Below are 18,035 nucleotides of genomic sequence, written 5' to 3'. Positions count from 1 at the left end.
GGAAAAGAGAAAAGAAGAGAAAAGAAAAGAAGTGAAAAGTGAAAAGAGAAATGAGACTATGGAAAACAAAGTGAAAACAAGCGAAACAAGAAGAGAAAAACGAGAAAAGTAGAGAAAAGAAGAGAATAGAGATACGAGAAAAGGGAAAAGTTGAAAAAAGAAGAGAAAAGAGAAAAGAAGAGAAAAGAAGAGAAAAGAGAAAAGAAGAGAAAAGAGAAAGGAGAAAAGAAGAGAAAAGAAGAGAAATGAAGAGAAAAGAGAAAATAGAAAAGAGAAACAAGAGAAAAGAAGAGAAAAGAGAAAAGAAGACAAAAGAATAGAAAAGAGAAAACAGAAAAGAAGCGAAATGAGAATATGGAAAACAAAGTGAAAAGAAGTGAAACAAGAAAAGAAAAAGGAGAAAGGTAGAGAAAAGAAGAGAATAGAGATACGAGAAAAGGGAAAAGTTGAGAAAAGAAGAGAAAACAAGAGAAAAGAGAAAACATGAGAATGGAAGAGAAAAGAGAAAAGAGAAAATAGACAAAAGAATAGAAAAGAGAAAACAGAAAAGAAGAGAGAAGAAGAGAAATGAAAAAAGAAAAAAGAAGAGAAATGAAGAGAAAAGAGAAAAGAGAAAAGTAGAGGAAAGAAGGGATAAGAGAAAAGAAGATGTCAGAAGAGAAAAGAAGAGAAAAGAGTAAGGGGTAAAGAAGAGAAAAGAAGAGAAAAGAGAAAAGAGAAAAGAAGAGAAAAGAGAAAAGAGAAGAGAAGAGAAACCAAGAGAAGAGAAAAGAAGAGAAATGAAGAGAAAAGAGAAAAGAAGAGGTAAGACGAGAAAAGAGAAAAGAAGACAAAAGAATAGAAAAGAGAAAACAGAAAAGAAGAGAAAACAAGAGAAATGAAAAAAGAGTAAAGAAGAGACAAGAGAAAAGAACAGAAATGATGAGAAAAGAAGATAAAAGAGAAAAGAGAAAAGAAGAGAAAACAAGAGAAAAGAGAAAAGAAGAGGTAAGAAGAGAAAAGAAGAGAAAAGAGAAAGGGGTAAAGAAGAGAAAAGAAGAGAAAAGAGAAAAGAAGAGAAAAGAAGAGAAAAGAGAAAAGAGAAAAAATGAGAAAAGAGAAAGGAGAAAAGAAGAGAAAAGAAGAGAAATGAAGAGAAAAGAGAAAATAGAAAAGAGAAACAGGAGAAAAGAAGAGAAAAGAGAAAAGAAGACAAAGGAATAGAAAAGAGAAAACAGAAAAGAAGAGAAAACAAGAGAAAAGAGAAAAGAAGAGAATAGAAGAGAAAAGAGAAAACAGACAAAAGAATAGAAAAGGGAAAACAGAAAAGAAGAGAAAAGAAGAGAAATGAAAAAGAGAAAAGAAGAGAAAACAAGAGAAATGAGAAAAGAAGAGGTAAGAAGAGAAAAGAGAATGGGGTAAAGAAGAGAGAAGAAGAGAAACGAGAAAAGAAGAGAAATGAAGAGAAAAGAGAAAATAGAAGAGGGAAACAAGAGAAAAGAAGAGAAAAGAGAAAAGAAGACAAAAGAATAGAAAAGGGAAAACAGAAAAGAAGAGAAAAGTAGAGAAATGAAAAAAGAGAAAAGATGACAAAAGAAGAGAAAAGGAGAAATTAGAAAAGCGAAAAGAAGAGAATAGAACGGAAAAGAGAAAATAAGAGAAAAGAAAAGAAGAGAAAAGTGAAAAGAGAAATGAGAATATGGAAAACAAAGTGAGAAGAAGTGAAACAAGAAAAAAAAAACGAGAAAAGAAGAGAATAGAGATACGAGAAAAGGGAAAGTTGAGAAGAGAAAAGAGAAACGAAGAGAAAAGAGAAAAGAGAAAAGAAGAGAAGCCAAGAGAAGAGAAAAGAAGAGAAATGAAGAGAAAAGAAGAGTAACGAGAAAAGAAGAGAAATGAAGAGAAAAGAAGAGAAAAGAGAAAAGAAGAGTAAAGCGAAAAGAGAAAAGAAGAGAAATGAAGAGAAAATAGAAAAGAGAAAACAAGAGAATAGAAGAGAAAAGAGAAAAGAGAAAAAAAGACAAAAGAATAGAAAAGAGAAAACAGAAAAGAAGAGAAAAGAAGAAAAATGAAAGAAGAGATGGAAGAGAAAAGAGAAAAGAACAAAAATGATGAGAAATGAAAAAAAGAGAAAAGAGAAAACAAGAGAAAACAAGAGAAAGAGAAAAAAGAAAGGGGTAAAGAAGAGAAAACAAGAGAAAAAAGCAAAGAATAGAAATGAAGAGAAATTAATAGAAAACAGAAAAGAGAAAAGAGAAAAGAAGAGAAAACAAGAGAAATGAGAAAAGAAGAGGTAAGAAGAGAAAATAAGAGAAAAGAGAAAAGACGACAAAACAATAGAAAAGACAAAACAGAAAAGAAGAGAAAACAAGAGAAAAGAGAAAAGAAGGGAAATGAAGAGAAAACAGAAAACAGAGAAGAGAAAAGAAGAGAATAGAAGAGAAAAGAGAAAACAGACAAAAGAATAGAAAAGGGAAAACAGAAAAGAAGAGAAAAGAAGAGAAATGAAAAAAGAGAAAAGAAGAGAAAAGGAGAAATTACAAAAGCGAAAAGAAGAGAATAGAACGGAAAAGAGAAAAGAAGAGAAAAGAAAAGAAGAGAAAAGTGAAAAGAGAAATGAGACTATGGAAAACAAAGTGAAAACAAGCGAAACAAGAAGAGAAAAACGAGAAAAGTAGAGAAAAGAAGAGAATAGAGATACGAGAAAAGGGAAAAGTTGAAAAAAGAAGAGAACAGAGAAAAGAAGAGAAAAGAAGAGAAAAGAGAAAAGAAGAGAAAAGAGAAAGGAGAAAAGAAGAGAAAAGAAGAGAAATGAAGAGAAAAGAGAAAATAGAAAAGAGAAACAAGAGAAAAGAAGAGAAAAGAGAAAAGAAGACAAAAGAATAGAAAAGAGAAAACAGAAAAGAAGCGAAATGAGAATATGGAAAACAAAGTGAAAAGAAGTGAAACAAGAAAAGAAAAAGGAGAAAAGTAGAGAAAAGAAGAGAATAGAGATACGAGAAAAGGGAAAAGTTGAGAAAAGAAGAGAAAACAAGAGAAAAGAGAAAACATGAGAATGGAAGAGAAAAGAGAAAAGAGAAAATAGACAAAAGAATAGAAAAGAGAAAACAGAAAAGAAGAGAGAAGAAGAGAAATGAAAAAAGAAAAAAGAAGAGAAATGAAGAGAAAAGAGAAAAGAGAAAAGTAGAGGAAAGAAGGGATAAGAGAAAAGAAGATGTCAGAAGAGAAAAGAAGAGAAAAGAGTAAGGGGTAAAGAAGAGAAAAGAAGAGAAAAGAGAAAAGAGAAAAGAAGAGAAAAGAGAAAAGAGAAGAGAAGAGAAACCAAGAGAAGAGAAAAGAAGAGAAATGAAGAGAAAAGAGAAAAGAAGAGGTAAGACAAGAAAAGAGAAAAGAAGACAAAAGAATAGAAAAGAGAAAACAGAAAAGAAGAGAAAACAAGAGAAATGAAAAAAGAGTAAAGAAGAGACAAGAGAAAAGAACAGAAATGATGAGAAAAGAAGATAAAAGAGAAAAGAGAAAAGAAGAGAAAACAAGAGAAAAGAGAAAAGAAGAGGTAAGAAGAGAAAAGAAGAGAAAAGAGAAAGGGGTAAAGAAGAGAAAAGAAGAGAAAAGAGAAAAGAAGAGAAATGAAGAGAAAAGAGAAAATAGAAAAGAAGAGAAAAGAGAAAAGAGAAAAGAAGTGAAAACAAGAGAAGAGAAATGAAGAGAAAAGAGAAAATAGAAAAGAGAAACAAGAGAAAAGAAGAGAAAAGAGAAAAGAAGACAAAAGAATAGAAAAGAGAAAACAGAAAAGAAGAGAAATGAGAATATGGAAAACAAAGTGAGAAGAAGTGAAAAACAAGAAAAGAAAAAGGAGAAAAGTAGAGAAAAGAAGAGAATAGAGATACGAGAAAAGGGAAAAGTTGACAAAAGAAGAGAAAAGAGAAAAGAAGAGAAAAGAAGAGAAAAGAGAAAAGAGAAAAAATGAGAAAAGAGAAAGGAGAAAAGAAGAGAAAAGAAGAGAAATGAAGAGAAAAGAGAAAATAGAAAAGAGAAACAGGAGAAAAGAAGTGAAAAGAGAAAAGAAGACAAAGGAATAGAAAAGAGAAAACAGAAAAGAAGAGAAAACAAGAGAAAAGAGAAAAGAAGAGAATAGAAGAGAAAAGAGAAAACAGACAAAAGAATAGAAAAGGGAAAACAGAAAAGAAGAGAAAAGAAGAAAAATGAAAGAAGAGATGGAAGAGAAAAGAGAAAAGAACAAAAATGATGAGAAATGAAAAAAAGAGAAAAGAGAAAACAAGAGAAAGAGAAAAAAGAAAGGGGTAAAGAAGAGAAAACAAGAGAAAAAAGCAAAGAATAGAAATGAAGAGAAATTAATAGAAAACAGAAAAGAGAAAAGAGAAAAGAAGAGAAAACAAGAGAAATGAGAAAAGAAGAGGTAAGAAGAGAAAATAAGAGAAAAGAGAAAAGACGACAAAACAATAGAAAAGACAAAACAGAAAAGAAGAGAAAACAAGAGAAAAGAGAAAAGAAGGGAAATGAAGAGAAAACAGAAAACAGAGAAGAGAAAAGAAGAGAATAGAAGAGAAAAGAGAAAACAGACAAAAGAATAGAAAAGGGAAAACAGAAAAGAAGAGAAAAGAAAAGAAGAGAAAAGTGAAAAGAGAAATGAGACTATGGAAAACAAAGTGAAAACAAGCAAAACAAGAAGAGAAAAACGAGAAAAGTAGAGAAAAGAAGAGAATAGAGATACGAGAAAAGGGAAAAGTTGAAAAAAGAAGAGAAAAGAGAAAAGAAGAGAAAAGAAGAGAAAAGAGAAAAGAGAAAAAATGAGAAAAGAGGAAGGAGAAAAGAAGAGAAAAGAAGAGAAATGAAGAGAAAAGAGAAAAGAGAAAAGAAGAGAATAGAAGAGAAAAGAGAAAAGAGAAAAAAGACAAAAGAATAGAAAAGAGAAAACAGAAAAGAAGAGAAAAGAAGAAAAATGAAAGAAGAGATGGAAGAGAAAAGAGAAAAGAACAAAAATGATGAGAAATGAAAAAAAGAGAAAAGAGAAAACAAGAGAAAACAAGAGAAAGAGAAAAAAGAAAGGGGTAAAGAAGAGAAAACAAGAGAAAAAAGCAAAGAATAGAAATGAAGAGAAATTAATAGAAAACAGAAAAGAGAAAAGAGAAAAGAAGAGAAAACAAGAGAAATGAGAAAAGAAGAGGTAAGAAGAGAAAATAAGAGAAAAGAGAAAAGACGACAAAACAATAGAAAAGACAAAACAGAAAAGAAGAGAAAACAAGAGAAAAGAGAAAAGAAGGGAAATGAAGAGAAAACAGAAAACAGAGAAGAGAAAAGAAGAGAATAGAAGAGAAAAGAGAAAACAGACAAAAGAATAGAAAAGGGAAAACAGAAAAGAAGAGAAAAGAAGAGAAATGAAAAAAGAGAAAAGAAGAGAAAAGGAGAAATTACAAAAGCGAAAAGAAGAGAATAGAACGGAAAAGAGAAAAGAAGAGAAAAGAAAAGAAGTGAAAAGTGAAAAGAGAAATGAGACTATGGAAAACAAAGTGAAAACAAGCGAAACAAGAAGAGAAAAACGAGAAAAGTAGAGAAAAGAAGAGAATAGAGATACGAGAAAAGGGAAAAGTTGAAAAAAGAAGAGAAAAGAGAAAAGAAGAGAAAAGAAGAGAAAAGAGAAAAGAAGAGAAAAGAGAAAGGAGAAAAGAAGAGAAAAGAAGAGAAATGAAGAGAAAAGAGAAAATAGAAAAGAGAAACAAGAGAAAAGAAGAGAAAAGAGAAAAGAAGACAAAAGAATAGAAAAGAGAAAACAGAAAAGAAGCGAAATGAGAATATGGAAAACAAAGTGAAAAGAAGTGAAACAAGAAAAGAAAAAGGAGAAAGGTAGAGAAAAGAAGAGAATAGAGATACGAGAAAAGGGAAAAGTTGAGAAAAGAAGAGAAAACAAGAGAAAAGAGAAAACATGAGAATGGAAGAGAAAAGAGAAAAGAGAAAATAGACAAAAGAATAGAAAAGAGAAAACAGAAAAGAAGAGAGAAGAAGAGAAATGAAAAAAGAAAAAAGAAGAGAAATGAAGAGAAAAGAGAAAAGAGAAAAGTAGAGGAAAGAAGGGATAAGAGAAAAGAAGATGTCAGAAGAGAAAAGAAGAGAAAAGAGTAAGGGGTAAAGAAGAGAAAAGAAGAGAAAAGAGAAAAGAGAAAAGAAGAGAAAAGAGAAAAGAGAAGAGAAGAGAAACCAAGAGAAGAGAAAAGAAGAGAAATGAAGAGAAAAGAGAAAAGAAGAGGTAAGACGAGAAAAGAGAAAAGAAGACAAAAGAATAGAAAAGAGAAAACAGAAAAGAAGAGAAAACAAGAGAAATGAAAAAAGAGTAAAGAAGAGACAAGAGAAAAGAACAGAAATGATGAGAAAAGAAGATAAAAGAGAAAAGAGAAAAGAAGAGAAAACAAGAGAAAAGAGAAAAGAAGAGGTAAGAAGAGAAAAGAAGAGAAAAGAGAAAGGGGTAAAGAAGAGAAAAGAAGAGAAAAGAGAAAAGAAGAGAAAAGAAGAGAAAAGAGAAAAGAGAAAAAATGAGAAAAGAGAAAGGAGAAAAGAAGAGAAAAGAAGAGAAATGAAGAGAAAAGAGAAAATAGAAAAGAGAAACAGGAGAAAAGAAGAGAAAAGAGAAAAGAAGACAAAGGAATAGAAAAGAGAAAACAGAAAAGAAGAGAAAACAAGAGAAAAGAGAAAAGAAGAGAATAGAAGAGAAAAGAGAAAACAGACAAAAGAATAGAAAAGGGAAAACAGAAAAGAAGAGAAAAGAAGAGAAATGAAAAAGAGAAAAGAAGAGAAAACAAGAGAAATGAGAAAAGAAGAGCTAAGAAGAGAAAAGAGAAAGGGGTAAAGAAGAGAGAAGAAGAGAAACGAGAAAAGAAGAGAAATGAAGAGAAAAGAGAAAATAGAAGAGGGAAACAAGAGAAAAGAAGAGAAAAGAGAAAAGAAGACAAAAGAATAGAAAAGGGAAAACAGAAAAGAAGAGAAAAGTAGAGAAATGAAAAAAGAGAAAAGATGACAAAAGAAGAGAAAAGGAGAAATTAGAAAAGCGAAAAGAAGAGAATAGAACGGAAAAGAGAAAATAAGAGAAAAGAAAAGAAGAGAAAAGTGAAAAGAGAAATGAGAATATGGAAAACAAAGTGAGAAGAAGTGAAACAAGAAAAAAAAAACGAGAAAAGAAGAGAATAGAGATACGAGAAAAGGGAAAGTTGAGAAGAGAAAAGAGAAACGAAGAGAAAAGAGAAAAGAGAAAAGAAGAGAAGCCAAGAGAAGAGAAAAGAAGAGAAATGAAGAGAAAAGAAGAGTAACGAGAAAAGAAGAGAAATGAAGAGAAAAGAAGAGAAAAGAGAAAAGAAGAGTAAAGCGAAAAGAGAAAAGAAGAGAAATGAAGAGAAAATAGAAAAGAGAAAACAAGAGAATAGAAGAGAAAAGAGAAAAGAGAAAAAAAGACAAAAGAATAGAAAAGAGAAAACAGAAAAGAAGAGAAAAGAAGAAAAATGAAAGAAGAGATGGAAGAGAAAAGAGAAAAGAACAAAAATGATGAGAAATGAAAAAAAGAGAAAAGAGAAAACAAGAGAAAACAAGAGAAAGAGAAAAAAGAAAGGGGTAAAGAAGAGAAAACAAGAGAAAAAAGCAAAGAATAGAAATGAAGAGAAATTAATAGAAAACAGAAAAGAGAAAAGAGAAAAGAAGAGAAAACAAGAGAAATGAGAAAAGAAGAGGTAAGAAGAGAAAATAAGAGAAAAGAGAAAAGACGACAAAACAATAGAAAAGACAAAACAGAAAAGAAGAGAAAACAAGAGAAAAGAGAAAAGAAGGGAAATGAAGAGAAAACAGAAAACAGAGAAGAGAAAAGAAGAGAATAGAAGAGAAAAGAGAAAACAGACAAAAGAATAGAAAAGGGAAAACAGAAAAGAAGAGAAAAGAAGAGAAATGAAAAAAGAGAAAAGAAGAGAAAATGAGAAATGAGAAAAGCGAAAAGAAGAGAATAGAACGGAAAAGAGAAAAGAAGAGAAAAGAAAAGAAGTGAAAAGTGAAAAGAGAAATGAGACTATGGAAAACAAAGTGAAAACAAGCGAAACAAGAAGAGAAAAACGAGAAAAGTAGAGAAAAGAAGAGAATAGAGATACGAGAAAAGGGAAAAGTTGAAAAAAGAAGAGAAAAGAGAAAAGAAGAGAAAAGAAGAGAAAAGAGAAAAGAAGAGAAAAGAGAAAGGAGAAAAGAAGAGAAAAGAAGAGAAATGAAGAGAAAAGAGAAAATAGAAAAGAGAAACAAGAGAAAAGAAGAGAAAAGAGAAAAGAAGACAAAAGAATAGAAAAGAGAAAACAGAAAAGAAGCGAAATGAGAATATGGAAAACAAAGTGAAAAGAAGTGAAACAAGAAAAGAAAAAGGAGAAAGGTAGAGAAAAGAAGAGAATAGAGATACGAGAAAAGGGAAAAGTTGAGAAAAGAAGAGAAAACAAGAGAAAAGAGAAAACATGAGAATGGAAGAGAAAAGAGAAAAGAGAAAATAGACAAAAGAATAGAAAAGAGAAAACAGAAAAGAAGAGAGAAGAAGAGAAATGAAAAAAGAAAAAAGAAGAGAAATGAAGAGAAAAGAGAAAAGAGAAAAGTAGAGGAAAGAAGGGATAAGAGAAAAGAAGATGTCAGAAGAGAAAAGAAGAGAAAAGAGTAAGGGGTAAAGAAGAGAAAAGAAGAGAAAAGAGAAAAGAGAAAAGAAGAGAAAAGAGAAAAGAGAAGAGAAGAGAAACCAAGAGAAGAGAAAAGAAGAGAAATGAAGAGAAAAGAGAAAAGAAGAGGTAAGACGAGAAAAGAGAAAAGAAGACAAAAGAATAGAAAAGAGAAAACAGAAAAGAAGAGAAAACAAGAGAAATGAAAAAAGAGTAAAGAAGAGACAAGAGAAAAGAACAGAAATGATGAGAAAAGAAGATAAAAGAGAAAAGAGAAAAGAAGAGAAAACAAGAGAAAAGAGAAAAGAAGAGGTAAGAAGAGAAAAGAAGAGAAAAGAGAAAGGGGTAAAGAAGAGAAAAGAAGAGAAAAGAGAAAAGAAGAGAAAAGAAGAGAAAAGAGAAAAGAGAAAAAATGAGAAAAGAGAAAGGAGAAAAGAAGAGAAAAGAAGAGAAATGAAGAGAAAAGAGAAAATAGAAAAGAGAAACAGGAGAAAAGAAGAGAAAAGAGAAAAGAAGACAAAGGAATAGAAAAGAGAAAACAGAAAAGAAGAGAAAACAAGAGAAAAGAGAAAAGAAGAGAATAGAAGAGAAAAGAGAAAACAGACAAAAGAATAGAAAAGGGAAAACAGAAAAGAAGAGAAAAGAAGAGAAATGAAAAAGAGAAAAGAAGAGAAAACAAGAGAAATGAGAAAAGAAGAGCTAAGAAGAGAAAAGAGAAAGGGGTAAAGAAGAGAGAAGAAGAGAAACGAGAAAAGAAGAGAAATGAAGAGAAAAGAGAAAATAGAAGAGGGAAACAAGAGAAAAGAAGAGAAAAGAGAAAAGAAGACAAAAGAATAGAAAAGGGAAAACAGAAAAGAAGAGAAAAGTAGAGAAATGAAAAAAGAGAAAAGATGACAAAAGAAGAGAAAAGGAGAAATTAGAAAAGCGAAAAGAAGAGAATAGAACGGAAAAGAGAAAATAAGAGAAAAGAAAAGAAGAGAAAAGTGAAAAGAGAAATGAGAATATGGAAAACAAAGTGAGAAGAAGTGAAACAAGAAAAAAAAAACGAGAAAAGAAGAGAATAGAGATACGAGAAAAGGGAAAGTTGAGAAGAGAAAAGAGAAACGAAGAGAAAAGAGAAAAGAGAAAAGAAGAGAAGCCAAGAGAAGAGAAAAGAAGAGAAATGAAGAGAAAAGAAGAGTAACGAGAAAAGAAGAGAAATGAAGAGAAAAGAAGAGAAAAGAGAAAAGAAGAGTAAAGCGAAAAGAGAAAAGAAGAGAAATGAAGAGAAAATAGAAAAGAGAAAACAAGAGAATAGAAGAGAAAAGAGAAAAGAGAAAAAAAGACAAAAGAATAGAAAAGAGAAAACAGAAAAGAAGAGAAAAGAAGAAAAATGAAAGAAGAGATGGAAGAGAAAAGAGAAAAGAACAAAAATGATGAGAAATGAAAAAAAGAGAAAAGAGAAAACAAGAGAAATCAAGAGAAAGAGAAAAAAGAAAGGGGTAAAGAAGAGAAAACAAGAGAAAAAAGCAAAGAATAGAAATGAAGAGAAATTAATAGAAAACAGAAAAGAGAAAAGAGAAAAGAAGAGAAAACAAGAGAAATGAGAAAAGAAGAGGTAAGAAGAGAAAATAAGAGAAAAGAGAAAAGACGACAAAACAATAGAAAAGACAAAACAGAAAAGAAGAGAAAACAAGAGAAAAGAGAAAAGAAGGGAAATGAAGAGAAAACAGAAAACAGAGAAGAGAAAAGAAGAGAATAGAAGAGAAAAGAGAAAACAGACAAAAGAATAGAAAAGGGAAAACAGAAAAGAAGAGAAAAGAAGAGAAATGAAAAAAGAGAAAAGAAGAGAAAAGGAGAAATTACAAAAGCGAAAAGAAGAGAATAGAACGGAAAAGAGAAAAGAAGAGAAAAGAAAAGAAGAGAAAAGTGAAAAGAGAAATGAGACTATGGAAAACAAAGTGAAAACAAGCGAAACAAGAAGAGAAAAACGAGAAAAGTAGAGAAAAGAAGAGAATAGAGATACGAGAAAAGGGAAAAGTTGAAAAAAGAAGAGAAAAGAGAAAAGAAGAGAAAAGAAGAGAAAAGAGAAAAGAAGAGAAAAGAGAAAGGAGAAAAGAAGAGAAAAGAAGAGAAATGAAGAGAAAAGAGAAAATAGAAAAGAGAAACAAGAGAAAAGAAGAGAAAAGAGAAAAGAAGACAAAAGAATAGAAAAGAGAAAACAGAAAAGAAGCGAAATGAGAATATGGAAAACAAAGTGAAAAGAAGTGAAACAAGAAAAGAAAAAGGAGAAAAGTAGAGAAAAGAAGAGAATAGAGATACGAGAAAAGGGAAAAGTTGAGAAAAGAAGAGAAAACAAGAGAAAAGAGAAAACATGAGAATGGAAGAGAAAAGAGAAAAGAGAAAATAGACAAAAGAATAGAAAAGAGAAAACAGAAAAGAAGAGAGAAGAAGAGAAATGAAAAAAGAAAAAAGAAGAGAAATGAAGAGAAAAGAGAAAAGAGAAAAGTAGAGGAAAGAAGGGATAAGAGAAAAGAAGATGTCAGAAGAGAAAAGAAGAGAAAAGAGTAAGGGGTAAAGAAGAGAAAAGAAGAGAAAAGAGAAAAGAGAAAAGAAGAGAAAAGAGAAAAGAGAAGAGAAGAGAAACCAAGAGAAGAGAAAAGAAGAGAAATGAAGAGAAAAGAGAAAAGAAGAGGTAAGACAAGAAAAGAGAAAAGAAGACAAAAGAATAGAAAAGAGAAAACAGAAAAGAAGAGAAAACAAGAGAAATGAAAAAAGAGTAAAGAAGAGACAAGAGAAAAGAACAGAAATGATGAGAAAAGAAGATAAAAGAGAAAAGAGAAAAGAAGAGAAAACAAGAGAAAAGAGAAAAGAAGAGGTAAGAAGAGAAAAGAAGAGAAAAGAGAAAGGGGTAAAGAAGAGAAAAGAAGAGAAAAGAGAAAAGAAGAGAAATGAAGAGAAAAGAGAAAATAGAAAAGAAGAGAAAAGAGAAAAGAGAAAAGAAGTGAAAACAAGAGAAGAGAAATGAAGAGAAAAGAGAAAATAGAAAAGAGAAACAAGAGAAAAGAAGAGAAAAGAGAAAAGAAGACAAAAGAATAGAAAAGAGAAAACAGAAAAGAAGAGAAATGAGAATATGGAAAACAAAGTGAGAAGAAGTGAAAAACAAGAAAAGAAAAAGGAGAAAAGTAGAGAAAAGAAGAGAATAGAGATACGAGAAAAGGGAAAAGTTGAAAAAAGAAGAGAAAAGAGAAAAGAAGAGAAAAGAAGAGAAAAGAGAAAAGAGAAAAAATGAGAAAAGAGAAAGGAGAAAAGAAGAGAAAAGAAGAGAAATGAAGAGAAAAGAGAAAATAGAAAAGAGAAACAGGAGAAAAGAAGAGAAAAGAGAAAAGAAGACAAAGGAATAGAAAAGAGAAAACAGAAAAGAAGAGAAAACAAGAGAAAAGAGAAAAGAAGAGAATAGAAGAGAAAAGAGAAAACAGACAAAAGAATAGAAAAGGGAAAACAGAAAAGAAGAGAAAAGAAGAGAAATGAAAAAGAGAAAAGAAGAGAAAACAAGAGAAATGAGAAAAGAAGAGCTAAGAAGAGAAAAGAGAAAGGGGTAAAGAAGAGAGAAGAAGAGAAACGAGAAAAGAAGAGAAAAGAAGAGAAAAGAGAAAAGAGAAAAAATGAGAAAAGAGAAAGGAGAAAAGAAGAGAAAAGAAGAGAAATGAAGAGAAAAGAGAAAATAGAAAAGAGAAACAGGAGAAAAGAAGAGAAAAGAGAAAAGAAGACAAAGGAATAGAAAAGAGAAAACAGAAAAGAAGAGAAAACAAGAGAAAAGAGAAAAGAAGAGAATAGAAGAGAAAAGAGAAAACAGACAAAAGAATAGAAAAGGGAAAACAGAAAAGAAGAGAAATGAAAAAGAGAAAAGAAGAGAAAACAAGAGAAATGAGAAAAGAAGAGGTAAGAAGAGAAAAGAGAAAGGGGTAAAGAAGAGAGAAGAAGAGAAACGAGAAAAGAAGAGAAATGAAGAGAAAAGAGAAAATAGAAGAGGGAAACAAGAGAAAAGAAGAGAAAAGAGAAAAGAAGACAAAAGAATAGAAAAGGGAAAACACAAAAGAAGAGAAAAGTAGAGAAATGAAAAAAGAGAAAAGAAGACAAAAGAAGAGAAAAGGAGAAATTAGAAAAGCGAAAAGAAGAGAATAGAACGGAAAAGAGAAAATAAGAGAAAAGAAAAGAAGAGAAAAGTGAAAAGAGAAATGAGAATATGGAAAACAAAGTGAGAAGAAGTGAAACAAGAAAAAAAAAACGAGAAAAGAAGAGAATAGAGATACGAGAAAAGGGAAAGTTGAGAAGAGAAAAGAGAAACGAAGAGAAAAGAGAAAAGAGCAAAGAAGAGAAGCCAAGAGAAGAGAAAAGAAGAGAAATGAAGAGAAAAGAAGAGTAACGAGAAAAGAAGAGAAATGAAGAGAAAAGAAGAGAAAAGAGAAAAGAAGAGTAAAGCGAAAAGAGAAAAGAAGAGAAATGAAGAGAAAATAGAAAAGAGAAAACAAGAGAATAGAAGAGAAAAGAGAAAAGAGAAAAAAGACAAAAGAATAGAAAAGAGAAAACAGAAAAGAAGAGAAAAGAAGAAAAATGAAAGAAGAGATGGAAGAGAAAAGAGAAAAGAACAAAAATGATGAGAAATGAAAAAAAGAGAAAAGAGAAAACAAGAGAAAACAAGAGAAAGAGAAAAAAGAAAGGGGTAAAGAAGAGAAAACAAGAGAAAAAAGCAAAGAATAGAAATGAAGAGAAATTAATAGAAAACAGAAAAGAGAAAAGAGAAAAGAAGAGAAAACAAGAGAAATGAGAAAAGAAGAGGTAAGAAGAGAAAATAAGAGAAAAGAGAAAAGACGACAAAACAATAGAAAAGACAAAACAGAAAAGAAGAGAAAACAAGAGAAAAGAGAAAAGAAGGGAAATGAAGAGAAAACAGAAAACAGAGAAGAGAAAAGAAGAGAATAGAAGAGAAAAGAGAAAACAGACAAAAGAATAGAAAAGGGAAAACAGAAAAGAAGAGAAAAGAAGAGAAATGAAAAAAGAGAAAAGAAGAGAAAAGGAGAAATTACAAAAGCGAAAAGAAGAGAATAGAACGGAAAAGAGAAAAGAAGAGAAAAGAAAAGAAGAGAAAAGTGAAAAGAGAAATGAGACTATGGAAAACAAAGTGAAAACAAGCGAAACAAGAAGAGAAAAACGAGAAAAGTAGAGAAAAGAAGAGAATAGAGATACAAGAAAAGGGAAAAGTTGAAAAAAGAAGAGAAAAGAGAAAAGAAGAGAAAAGAAGAGAAAAGAGAAAAGAAGAGAAAAGAGAAAGGAGAAAAGAAGAGAAAAGAAGAGAAATGAAGAGAAAAGAGAAAATAGAAAAGAGAAACAAGAGAAAAGAAGAGAAAAGAGAAAAGAAGACAAAAGAATAGAAAAGAGAAAACAGAAAAGAAGCGAAATGAGAATATGGAAAACAAAGTGAAAAGAAGTGAAACAAGAAAAGAAAAAGGAGAAAGGTAGAGAAAAGAAGAGAATAGAGATACGAGAAAAGGGAAAAGTTGAGAAAAGAAGAGAAAACAAGAGAAAAGAGAAAACATGAGAATGGAAGAGAAAAGAGAAAAGAGAAAATAGACAAAAGAATAGCAAAGAGAAAACAGAAAAGAAGAGAGAAGAAGAGAAATGAAAAAAGAAAAAAGAAGAGAAATGAAGAGAAAAGAGAAAAGAGAAAAGTAGAGGAAAGAAGGGATAAGAGAAAAGAAGATGTCAGAAGAGAAAAGAAGAGAAAAGTGTAAGGGGTAAAGAAGAGAAAAGAAGAGAAAAGAGAAAAGAGAAAAGAAGAGAAAAGAGAAAAGAGAAGAGAAGAGAAACCAAGAGAAGAGAAAAGAAGAGAAATGAAGAGAAAAGAGAAAAGAAGAGGTAAGACGAGAAAAGAGAAAAGAAGACAAAAGAATAGAAAAGAGAAAACAGAAAAGAAGAGAAAACAAGAGAAATGAAAAAAGAGTAAAGAAGAGACAAGAGAAAAGAACAGAAATGATGAGAAAAGAAGATAAAAGAGAAAAGAGAAAAGAAGAGAAAACAAGAGAAAAGAGAAAAGAAGAGGTAAGAAGAGAAAAGAAGAGAAAAGAGAAAGGGGTAAAGAAGAGAAAAGAAGAGAAAAGAGAAAAGAAGAGAAATGAAGAGAAAAGAGAAAATAGAAAAGAGAAACAAGAGAAAAGAAGAGAAAAGAGAAAAGAAGACAAAAGAATAGAAAAGAGAAAACAGAAAAGAAGAGAAATGAGAATATGGAAAACAAAGTGAGAAGAAGTGAAAAACAAGAAAAGAAAAAGGAGAAAAGTAGAGAAAAGAAGAGAATAGAGATACGAGAAAAGGGAAAAGTTGAAAAAAGAAGAGAAAAGAGAAAAGAAGAGAAAAGAAGAGAAAAGAGAAAAGAGAAAAAATGAGAAAAGAGAAAGGAGAAAAGAAGAGAAAAGAAGAGAAATGAAGAGAAAAGAGAAAATAGAAAAGAGAAACAGGAGAAAAGAAGAGAAAAGAGAAAAGAAGACAAAGGAATAGAAAAGAGAAAACAGAAAAGAAGAGAAAACAAGAGAAAAGAGAAAAGAAGAGAATAGAAGAGAAAAGAGAAAACAGACAAAAGAATAGAAAAGGGAAAACAGAAAAGAAGAGAAAAGAAGAGAAATGAAAAAGAGAAAAGAAGAGAAAACAAGAGAAATGAGAAAAGAAGAGGTAAGAAGAGAAAAGAGAAAGGGGTAAAGAAGAGAGAAGAAGAGAAACGAGAAAAGAAGAGAAATGAAGAGAAAAGAGAAAATAGAAGAGGGAAACAAGAGAAAAGAAGAGAAAAGAGAAAAGAAGACAAAAGAATAGAAAAGGGAAAACAGAAAAGAAGAGAAAAGTAGAGAAATGAAAAAAGAGAAAAGATGACAAAAGAAGAGAAAAGGAGAAATTAGAAAAGCGAAAAGAAGAGAATAGAACGGAAAAGAGAAAATAAGAGAAAAGAAAAGAAGAGAAAAGTGAAAAGAGAAATGAGAATATGGAAAACAAAGTGAGAAGAAGTGAAACAAGAAAAGAAAAACGAGAAAAGAAGAGAATAGAGATACGAGAAAAGGGAAAGTTGAGAAGAGAAAAGAGAAAAGAAGAGAAAAGAGAAAAGAGAAAAGAAGAGAAGCCAAGAGAAGAGAAAAGAAGAGAAATGAAGAAAAAGAAGAGTAACGAGAAAAGAAGAGAAATGAAGAGAAAAGAAGAGAAAAGAGAAAAGAAGAGTAAAGCGAAAAGAGAAAAGAAGAGAAATGAAGAGAAAATAGAAAAGAGAAAACAAGAGAATAGAAGAGAAAAGAGAAAAGAGAAAAAAAGACAAAAGAATAGAAAAGAGAAAACAGAAAAGAAGAGAAAAGAAGAAAAATGAAAGAAGAGATGGAAGAGAAAAGAGAAAAGAACAAAAATGATGAGAAATGAAAAAAAGAGAAAAGAGAAAACAAGAGAAAACAAGAGAAAGAGAAAAAAGAAAGGGGTAAAGAAGAGAAAACAAGAGAAAAAAGCAAAGAATAGAAATGAAGAGAAATTAATAGAAAACAGAAAAGAGAAAAGAGAAAAGAAGAGAAAACAAGAGAAATGAGAAAAGAAGAGGTAAGAAGAGAAAATAAGAGAAAAGAGAAAAGACGACAAAACAATAGAAAAGACAAAACAGAAAAGAAGAGAAAACAAGAGAAAAGAGAAAAGAAGGGAAATGAAGAGAAAACAGAAAACAGAGAAGAGAAAAGAAGAGAATAGAAGAGAAAAGAGAAAACAGACAAAAGAATAGAAAAGGGAAAACAGGAAAGAAGAGAAAAGAAAAGAAGAGAAAAGTGAAAAGAGAAATGAGACTATGGAAAACAAAGTGAAAACAAGCAAAACAAGAGGAGAAAAACGAGAAAAGTAGAGAAAAGAAGAGAATAGAGATACGAGAAAAGGGAAAAGTTGAAAAAAGAAGAGAAAAGAGAAAAGAAGAGAAAAGAAGAGAAAAGAGAAAAGAGAAAAAATGAGAAAAGAGAAAGGAGAAAAGAAGAGAAATGAAGAGAAAAGAGAAAATAGAAAAGAGAAACAAGAGAAAAGAAGAGAAAAGAGAAAAGAAGACAAAAGAATAGAAAAGAGAAAACAGAAAAGAAGAGAAAACAAGAGAAAAGAGAAAAGAAGAGAATAGAAGAGAAAAGAGAAAACAGACAAAAGAATAGAAAAGGGAAAACAGAAAAGAAGAGAAAAGAAGAGAAATGAAAAAGATAAAAGAAGAGAAAACAAGAGAAATGAGAAAAGAAGAGGTAAGAAGAGAAAAGAGAAAGGGGTAAAGAAGAGAGAAGAAGAGAAAAGAGAAAAGAAGAGAAATGAAGAGAAAAGAGAAAATAGAAAAGAAGAGAAAAGAGAAAAGAGAAAAGAAGTGAAAACAAGAGAAGAGAAATGAAGAGAAAAGAGAAAATAGAAAAGAGAAACAAGAGAAAAGAAGAGAAAAGAGAAAAGAAGACAAAAGAATAGAAAAGAGAAAACAGAAAAGAAGAGAAATGAGAATATGGAAAACAAAGTGAGAAGAAGTGAAAAACAAGAAAAGAAAAAGGAGAAAAGTAGAGAAAAGAAGAGAATAGAGATACGAGAAAAGGGAAAAGTTGACAAAAGAAGAGAAAAGAGAAAAGAAGAGAAAAGAAGAGAAAAGAGAAAAGAGAAAAAATGAGAAAAGAGAAAGGAGAAAAGAAGAGAAAAGAAGAGAAATGAAGAGAAAAGAGAAAATAGAAAAGAGAAACAGGAGAAAAGAAGTGAAAAGAGAAAAGAAGACAAAGGAATAGAAAAGAGAAAACAGAAAAGAAGAGAAAACAAGAGAAAAGAGAAAAGAAGAGAATAGAAGAGAAAAGAGAAAACAGACAAAAGAATAGAAAAGGGAAAACAGAAAAGAAGAGAAAAGAAGAAAAATGAAAGAAGAGATGGAAGAGAAAAGAGAAAAGAACAAAAATGATGAGAAATGAAAAAAAGAGAAAAGAGAAAACAAGAGAAAGAGAAAAAAGAAAGGGGTAAAGAAGAGAAAACAAGAGAAAAAAGCAAAGAATAGAAATGAAGAGAAATTAATAGAAAACAGAAAAGAGAAAAGAGAAAAGAAGAGAAAACAAGAGAAATGAGAAAAGAAGAGGTAAGAAGAGAAAATAAGAGAAAAGAGAAAAGACGACAAAACAATAGAAAAGACAAAACAGAAAAGAAGAGAAAACAAGAGAAAAGAGAAAAGAAGGGAAATGAAGAGAAAACAGAAAACAGAGAAGAGAAAAGAAGAGAATAGAAGAGAAAAGAGAAAACAGACAAAAGAATAGAAAAGGGAAAACAGAAAAGAAGAGAAAAGAAAAGAAGAGAAAAGTGAAAAGAGAAATGAGACTATGGAAAACAAAGTGAAAA

The sequence above is a fragment of the Chiloscyllium punctatum genome, chromosome 2, assembly GCF_047496795.1.
Source record: "Chiloscyllium punctatum isolate Juve2018m chromosome 2, sChiPun1.3, whole genome shotgun sequence".
Taxonomy (NCBI): domain Eukaryota; kingdom Metazoa; phylum Chordata; class Chondrichthyes; order Orectolobiformes; family Hemiscylliidae; genus Chiloscyllium; species Chiloscyllium punctatum.
Note: the sequence above shows the minus strand (reverse complement) of the source record.